This window comes from Pteropus alecto, unplaced genomic scaffold (assembly GCF_000325575.1).
Source record: "Pteropus alecto unplaced genomic scaffold, ASM32557v1 scaffold3, whole genome shotgun sequence".
Classification (NCBI taxonomy): domain Eukaryota; kingdom Metazoa; phylum Chordata; class Mammalia; order Chiroptera; family Pteropodidae; genus Pteropus; species Pteropus alecto.
The window spans coordinates 16,853,128-16,862,557 of record NW_006442484.1 but is presented as its reverse complement, the minus strand read 5'-3'; the positions used below and the strand labels follow the sequence as shown (position 1 = coordinate 16,862,557).

The following is a 9,430-nucleotide window of genomic DNA, read 5'->3' as shown; positions in this document are numbered from 1 at the left end:
GCTCTTCCTCCCTCCCTCCCGCGCCGGGCACTTCCGGGACGTCCCGGATCCGCCGCGGGTTTTGGAAGGAACCGCGGTGCCTGCGCCAGGCGCTGGGATTCCCGGTTAGAGAGGACGAGGAGGGACCTCGTGTTGCGCGGACGCTGCTTCGGCCCAGCTTAAAACTTTCTCAGTCTAAAAGGCCCAATGCTAACTCCTCCTAACTGGTCTGATCTACGTCGGGTGTGAAAGGCAGCAACTGTTTCTGTGCACGATTTCCTTGAGGCTGTACCAGGCTAAAAAGCCAGGGTACAACTTTTATGAAGCCCCTGTTGCGAGCCCAGAATTATATGAACTGATAAAACAAAAAACGTCAATACACAGTTTCCAAAGAGAAATAGAACTGTTCGGGTAGAGGAAGTGCCACAGTGGAATGGCTTTCGTTTGCAGGTGATGAGCCTCAAATGGAAATCTCAGGCCTAGGAGGGTAGCTGTCGCCGAGGGGCGGCCGGGGATACTTGTAAAGAGCAGGCTGCTTTCCAGGTAACTAAAGTTCTAACCAAATATCCGGAGAGATGAGGGACCGCCTCACGGAGTTTAGAAAGAGACAGGTGTCAAAGTACAAAACTTTATTTTATTTAGCACGCCCATAGGCAAGAAATAATTGATCTAGCTGCCAAGAATATTCTCTAATTAAAGAGGTTAGCGAGACAAGTCAGGCTTTTGCCAGGGCAGGCATGAATATTTAAGGACCCCAGCTCCTTTCACTGAACCTGCGCATCAGTCAACTGACTGCTTGCCTGGTTTTCCAAGAAATGGAGGGTGGGAGAGAAAAACTTTTATTATTTTACTATGTGTTGAGCGCTGTAAGATCTTTTTTTGATCCGACTTCTTTACAACTTCATGGTAGAAATCATTCCCATATTACAGATAAAGCAAATGAGGATCAGAAAGAATTAAGGAACTCATCCCAGGGTTACTGGGGTTTGAAATCTGGGAAAGCAGATTCCCCTCACTTCAAATAGATACTACATTTGAAATCATATTTATGTATTTAATATACAAAACGTGCCAAAAAAAAAGAAAAAAGGAAAAAAGATAAAATTGGCCTAATCCTAGAGTTCAAAGTTGCCTTAGGCCAGGAGTTTAAAAACATGTGGAAGTGAGCATTGGTCTGCTGGTGACTAGTGGAGAAAAGAAATAGTGTAAATTTTCACGTTCTCCGAACATGAACACAATAGTTAAAACTATTTGCTATATTCATTGTGGGCCTGTGTAAACTTTACGATAACAGAAACTGAAAATTACATGATTTTTGCCCAGGCCTTTTGACTATTTCAACCCCTTAATATGATATCATGCCTTCTCTTTTACTAGTCAATCATTATTAGGCACTAGTATATGTAATATGCTCAGAAAATCAAATTATAATAAATCCTTCAAGTAGATTTCCAATTGGGAGTTAAGAATTGAGTGTTACTTGGTGACCTTTGACACTTGACTGGGTTCTAGTCAGGGAGTGGTTCAATAAACTAGACTACTACAATAGGCTTTAGTTTATCGCTGGCATAAGTGACTTTTAAAAATAAATAAGAACTTTATCACTGGTGCAGAGCATCATATGCTTCCAGTCACATATCAGGCCTACATTGCTTAAGGCATTAGCCATTAGGCTCATCCAGCTCCTTAAACAATAAGAAACTTTATGAAACTCCTTTTGCTGCTCATTTGTCAGTTTTCTAAAGGAAAACATTCAGGCTCCTCAGTGGATGTGGCTGACTTGGAGGTTCTATTTATTGTAATTAATAGGTTGGCAGTTAGTAAAGATCAGAAGAGCCATTATCTGAACTTAATGAATACAGGTGAGTACCAGACTTCGGATCTTCTTGATCTAATCCTCTGGAGATCCAACCAAGCATCCCACTTTGATATTTTAGGAACTGCAACATCTTATTCCTCTTTTCTATTAAACATCACAGACACTCCCATTTCATGGCGGGGTATACACAATGAACTCAGCACCGCCTTCCATACCACCACCTATTTTGTACTATCATTTTCGAATTCTAGTTGTCAAAAACTAAATCATACACAGGCAAACAATTCACAATTCCACCATGATCTGTTTAGAGATTAAAAACAGTAGTAATATGCTCGTTAGCAAACAATATATTTCATGAACCCTAAGTGATGACTCTGAACTTCCCTGGATGTTTTGCTTATTACCCTACTCTTTCTAATGTGGTCCAGCAAGCTCTTCCTCTCCTAGTGAGCTGGCTTCCCATTATTTCCTCCTATCTTAAATTTTCTTCAAGGGAACCAAACCGAGGCCTTAATTCCCATAGCTAACACCTGTTAGCTATGGGAATAACATTTAGCTTTTGAAATTTCTGTAGAAAGAAAAGAACAACTCGTTCGCTAATTATTTTTTACTTATAAATACTAGGCCTTTTATCTAGAAAAAAGAAAAACACTAAAATCCTTATTTAATAACTTGCAATTTATCTTACATGTAACTTCATTTTCTCTTCCCATGTCTCTGTTTCTTTCTCTATCTCACTTTTCACCTTGCTCATGAATTTCTAGTTTTGTAGTACTTTTGCATTAATTATGTGATACTCAGTTCTTAAGGAACCCCAAATTTCAGAACTCTAGCATTATACCTACAACCCTCATGTAGTGATGTCCATAGCAAAAAAAAGGGACCGTAAGTTTGATATATTTATCACTCAATCATTCTCAGGAAACAGAACAAGGCACACCTAGAATTCTGAGAACAGGACAATTTTTAATTCTTTTGTTTAGATCCTTCATTGGTACCCTTATTTTCATGTCCTCAGCACATTATATCAAATTTTTCAAAATGCTCCCTTGCTTCAAATTAAATATACATTCATATATTTAATGCTTTGGTCCTTTGGATAATCTGTTGAGTCTACTATAAAGAGATATATTTTTATTGTTTTTCCTCTATCACCATGTGAAGATTAAGTGTTGAATTACAGTTCACTAGTTGGCATACTCTAACATTTTATAGCCATTCAATTAAATTTTAATTTTAATCAGGTTTGAAATGTTTGAGCCTCTTAAAACCCTTAAGTCCCTAGATTCTGGATCAATAATGTCCAATAAATAAGAAATAGCAATACCTCTACCTAAGCAATATAACAACTTGGAAGAATCTTGGTCACCCTACCTTCAAGTCCTCTATTCACAATGTTTTAGAAGAAAAACAAGATTATCCAAAGCTCCTCCAGCATCCCTCCAGGTATGCCCTGAGAACTCTCATCCATGATCACTTACAGTTGCTGGAAATCTTTTACTGTGCCAGGAGCCAGGCGGTTGCTGCTGCCATGATCTAGTAGTCCCTAATAACCTCTCTCTTCTTCAGCTTGGCCAATTAAACTCTCTGTCTTCTGCTGGTGCCCTGGCTCTGCCCCTTCTCTGCTATCAGGTAACCCGAGAAGTTGCGGTTGATTCTGGACCCTGGAGAGAATCCCAGGTGAAGCCTAGAGCTCTCCACTGTGCTCTCCAGCCAGAGGTCACCAACCTCTGCAGCAGCCCAAAATGGCTCTAGAGGTGTAGCTGCTCGGTCTCCTCCTCTTTTATCTCTGCTCAGTCATCACAATGTCTCCAGGTCAGGGTCTTTGATCCCCTCCCAGGGAGACACACCCTTCTGCCTATCTGGGCAATTTCTGGTTAGAGGAATTTAAACATCTGTTACTGCAATACCCACTGGGTGGTTCCCTGTCTCTCCAGTCTTCATCTCTCTGAAAACTGGGATTACTTCATTCCACACTCCTCTGACCCTGACTCAAGAAATGGCAACTCTATGGCTGTTTTCTCGGGCTACAATAACGGGCCCTGCCTACAGCAGAATCTCAAATGGCCTCCTGTTTCACTCAGAAGGCACCGTGCCTCCCGAGGGGGAGGCATATAGAATTGGGCCCCACATTCAGACCAGCAATCTAGAAGTCCTAGAGTATCCACTGGGTGAGCTCCTGTGGCGTTCCTGGGATGGCCCTGCAGCCAGACACCAAGTGAACCCCAAAGCCTTGGAACCTCTGTGCCTCAGCATTCCTTGATTTGCTGATTTTCCACGGCTCTGCTGCCTCAGAAGGACTGAGTTCTCCGGCTCAGTCTTCTGTTCCCTTCTGTCACCTCCCTGCTTTCAAAACTAAGCCCTGCTGTCTAGCTGTTGCCAATTCTGCATTCATACCGCAGCACAACACTGAGAGGCCACCTGCCTCCAGATGGTTCTCTGCTATTCAGAGCCCTTCACTGCCAGCCCGCCCGCTGGATTGGAAACCCTGGTACGGCCATTTCCAAAATTAGAAACCAAACTGTGTCATCTCCGGGGACGCTGCATTTGCACCTCCCTGGACCAGGGACCTGGTCAAGCCCAGCCTCTGCAATTGTCCCAGACACCCTTCCCCCAAGCTTCCCTCCTCCTCTTCCTCACATGTCTAGCCTTAGTGACTTGGGTTTTTTGCTTCCACTCTTTACCTGCACATCCTTGCCAAAGTGTTAGCACACTCTTGACCTTCTCTGCCTGAACTATGCCAGGCTGAAGAAGAGCTACATAAACCCTTGGATATTCTTTTAGAGGCCTCATCCCATATGCTAGCAAATACTGGAAAATGGCATGAAAAAAATTTTGTTATATAAAATAAAAGAGATTATATAATTTTCCTCTTGAAATATTTATTAGTTTCATATTACAGTTTTCTCTGCATTTTAGAGCCAAGACATTTTTTTTTTTTTCCCAGCTCTCAAACAATTTGATAAAACCTGGAAAAGCTTATGGGCCTTGGGCTCTGTGCCTATAATGAGAACCTGAGCCTTAAAAGGATTTAAAAAGTGGCTTGGGAGGTAAGTACTTATACACTTGACTCAGTTCCAAGGCCCTCCAACACCCTAATCATCCCTTAAATCTTTCTCTTCTCCAGTTTTTGATAACCTAGCTTCTCTGTTTGATACCCTGCCTTAGTCACTCACTCTTTACCTGCGTTGCTCACACAGATACCCTCCTTATTCCAATGCCAGCTGGACTGCCTGAATTTTACAGCAGCACCGGCCCCTGGATTCCCTTTCACAGACTCCTCCCACCTCTTAGAATCCTAGTTATTGTCTTAAAGTCCACTGTGCCCAGGAGACTGCAACTTTTAGACTAAGGTATTTGTTTACCTGACCCTGTAGATATAGTGATGTTCTCTACAAACTGCACTCGTAAGTCTACAGCTGCATTCAGCTCTCTGCCTTGTCCCCCTTCTCCAAGAGACAGGTCCACTACAGCATTTTGGAGATGCTTCAGTCTTATCCTGTCTGCTGGGACTGACTGTGAAGCCTACATGTGTCTGAAGCAGGATAGCTACCAGAAATCACACTTTCCATTTTCCTACTTGAGTGCTTGCTCATATTTCTCTGTGCTTCGGGTGTCTCCTTCCCTAAAGGAGACCTTTATGCCCCAGTCATATACAGCATCACTGATACACTTCTCTGGAGGCTTTCCTGATCACTCATTATGTAAATTGAGAACATATGCAAAAAAAAAAAAAAAAAGTTCCCTGAAATTACCCCAGATTACATCTTTTCTAAATATTGACCATTATTTAGTTGAAAGAGTTATTGGAAGTTTGGCTTTTACTTTCCAGGATTTCCAGTTTTATAGTAGTGATTCTATAATTTTAATATACTCCTTAAAATTGAGTTATGCATCTTCAGAGTACACAGTGAACTAGTTTAGAGAGAGAAGCTGAAAGAGTACATTATTAACTTTGTATTCCTTCTCATTTTTTTTTTTCCAGGAAGATAATTAAGCTAGACTTTTAAAAATTATGTTCTGCTACTACAGTCTACAATTTTGAGAGGAAAGGTGATGTTTTTATTTTTATGTTGTCAAGAGCTCAGCAAGAATTTATTTCTATTTTAAATGTGGAGCCTACTGTGTGCAAAACAGGTGTAACAAAATTTCAACTTCCTTCCTGAATACCTATTATAGCTGTATTTTCACTTTTTTTTTCCTACTTTTTATTTCTCTCGGTTGTTATCACTTAACTGTAAAAGGTCTGGATATATACATAGAATATTACGGTGTTTAATTTGTCGAATTCCTTCTCTGTTCTGAGTTTGATTTTTGTTTTACTTATTCATTTGGTCCAGGATGGACGTAAGATATGTTTTCCTTGACTTGAAGGAAAACATTATTTAGGTCATGGAATATTCACTCGATGCCTTGAACTAATTTGCGGTGTCATTTTATTGGCATAATGTTCACAAGATATGTGATAGTTCTGAGTCTGTTTGCCTTCAGATCCCTCCCCTGCTCTTCTTCTCTGCCCCTGCAGGCTGTTTTCCAGGCTCCTGTGGATTTGGCCTAAAGGAAGCATGGTCAAGAGCCTGGAGGGTAGGAGGAAGGGAAAAGCCCTGTATTTCTCCTGCTCTATTTCTGCCTTAGGCACCATCCCCTGCAGCAACTATGTCTGCTACCAAGCTCCATCTCCTGCTGGGCAGGCCTACTAAGGAATCAGCCCTGGGCCCTAGCAATACCATCTCCTCCCTCCTGCCTGCTTAAAAGCTTAATGGCTTTCTGTGGTTGCTAAACCCTGGATTTTTCTCAGTCTTCTCATCACCTGTGCAATGGATTTCTTGTATAAAATCCTCTGTTTGAAGTAGTGAATATGTCTTCCATTTTTCTGGTTGGACTCAGCACATTTATCCATTTTCTTTTCATAAGGGTCTTACCCTTTTTAGAGGGGAAAGAATGATTTCCACAGAGAAGTAGTCACTTTAACCGTAGGGATCTGTCTATTCTCCTTCTTGACTAATGTCATTGTTTTTTCTGCTTCTTACCTCCCATGCTTGCTTCCTACTTGCCATACTATCCAGGCCATGCCCTGCCCTCTCCCACTCTCCATTCTTAGAGCAAATGACATCTGTCTTCTGGAGTCATATCCCCATAGATGCACAATGATTTGCTTTTTAAATTTTTTAAATCCCTTTTTATATAATGTTCTGAACAAGAATGTCACAACTGTAGGATAGCAAAAAAGGTCATTGGATTTTTCATCCAGAATTTGAATCTGTGTGACCTTGCTTGAATCATTTAGTTTCTTCCTGTACAACAGTGCCTGTGGTAGTAAAACAAGAAAAAGATGATTTCTTCATCAGAACTATAAGGAGCAAATGAGATTAAACCATGAAAGGATTTTGTAAATGATAAAATGCTAAGCAAATGTAAGAGGGTATTATTGAAAAATAGTCAATAAGACTAGTTACTTTTTCTTGGAACAAATGTAATTTTAAAAGTTAGCAGCAAAAGTATTTCTCAATTGGAATTTGAACTGAAGTTTAATAGCATCATATAGCCTTCACATAAAGCAGAATTTCTCAATCTCAGTTCTATTGGTGTTTGGGACTGGATAATTCTTTGTTGTATGTGTCTGCCTTGTATATTGTAAAATGTTCAGTGGAACCCTGCCTTGATTTGCTAGATGCCTAGATGCTGGTAGCACCCTTCTCCTCAGTTTTCACAACCAAAACTTCTGTAAACATTACCAAATGTCCCCTGGGAGAAAGGAAAGAGCAAAAGGACCCCAGGTTGAGAAGCGCTGATCTAACCAAACTTACATGGAAAAATGTCACCTCTTTTAAATTTAAGTTGTTAAAAAAATAAAGTTTTGCTTTCTAAAGAAAATTTTACAAAAGATCTTTTAAAAAAACAGTTCGGTCATGAAACATAACCTGTCTTAGAGATCCATAAACCCATAAACCCAGTGAAAGTCAGTGGTTATTGTCACAACAGTGATATGTCCTACTAAGTATTTATGTTAGAGAGACTAATCTTTCTGCTAAATATTGTGGCTGGACTGCCTAACCAAGACGGGCATTCCTCACATAGTTAAAATCTTTTGTTTTTTTTTGTTTATTTTACTAGGTATTAAAAAAAACCACACTAATACTTTATATCTCTGATGATTGTATGTTGATATCTTTTGATGTCCTTTAAAGCAAGGAAACTGAGACTAAATATTAGTAGGACCATATATTTCAGTCATAATATGACTCAGATATTCTGAGTCTCTACCTGTATAGACTACTTTGAGTAGCAGCAGGAGTTAGAATTTTATGAGCATCACAGCTAGGTCATAAACAGTAGAATAATACATATTATTACCATTCCTAATATGATATTCTTAGCTACCATTGAATTTCTAGGACACTGGAAACCAAAACCATAGCTATTTAAAATCTAGAAATTATCATTTAAAAAATATTGACCCAGTCTACGGCCATGCCACCCTAAACGTGCCCCATCCTGTCTGATATCGGAAGCTAAGCAAGGTCGGGCCTGGTTAGTACTTGGATGGGAGACCACCTAGGAATACCAGGTGCTATATGTGTTTAAAAATATATATATTGACCCAGCTCTCCAAACGAAAATAAAGAACTCAATTAGTAGGCTGTTACAATTTTAAAAAGAATGATGTTTTGGATTGGGATGTTGGCAATAGCAGTGTAAGTGGTGGTTGAATTCTGTACATTTAATGCAGAGCCAAAATAATTTACTAATAGAGTAGATACGGAACGTGAGAGAAGGAGAAATATCAAGTAATGATTCTAAGAGTACAGTCTGAGCAACTGGAAGAATGAGTATGCCATTTCTTGAGTGGAGGAGGACCATTGAAGGAGCATGTTCGGGTAGTGGGAGATAAAAAGTTTGACATTGAATGTTGCCAGTTAAAACCATTTATTAGCTATCCAGATAGAGATATCAAGTAGGATGATGGATATATGAGTCTAGAATTCAGAGGAGAGGGCCCAGTTGAAGAAATAAATTTTGCAGTTTTCAGTATCTATGTGGAATTTGAAGCCATGAAACTGAATGAAATCACCAATGGAGGCAGTGTGGATTAAGCCCTGGTGCTCTCCACTAATTACAAGTCTTAGAGATAAGGTAGAAGCAGCAAGAAAGGCTATGATAAAGTGGCCATTAAAATAGGACAAAAACCAGATGAGTATATTAACATTTTAATATGAGCGAAATTGCAGTATACTTGAATGCTGAAAGTAATGACCCAGTAGAAAGGGAAAAATTAGTGATGCAGGTAGATAGATGTGATTTGTCGAGGGATGTCCTTGAGTAGGTAAGAAAGTGTGGGATTAGGATACTAGAAACCATGTTGGTCTAGATTTGGTCAGAGGCAGTTCATTCACAGCAGAAAGGAAGGTGGTGTGCAGCACAGATACAGAGAAATAGATAATGTGCTGAAAAGTTCTTTCTAGTGGTTCTCTTTTGAAAGAAAGATAAGGTCTGATATAGAGAAGAGAAAAGAACTGAGAGGCCATGGTAAATATTACAATCACAAGAATTATGATTGGAGTAGTGGTGGATAGAATGATGATGAGCTAGGGGTTAAAATCTTCAAGAAATTAGGTGGAGTCTTCAAGG

At 39.9% G+C, this 9,430-nt stretch overlaps 1 pseudogene; it reads left to right on the top strand.

Annotated features, from left to right (window-relative positions):
- Positions 1-8,262: 8,262 nt before the first annotated feature.
- Positions 8,263-8,381, top strand: LOC112470786 (annotated as a pseudogene).
- Positions 8,382-9,430: the final 1,049 nt, after the last annotated feature.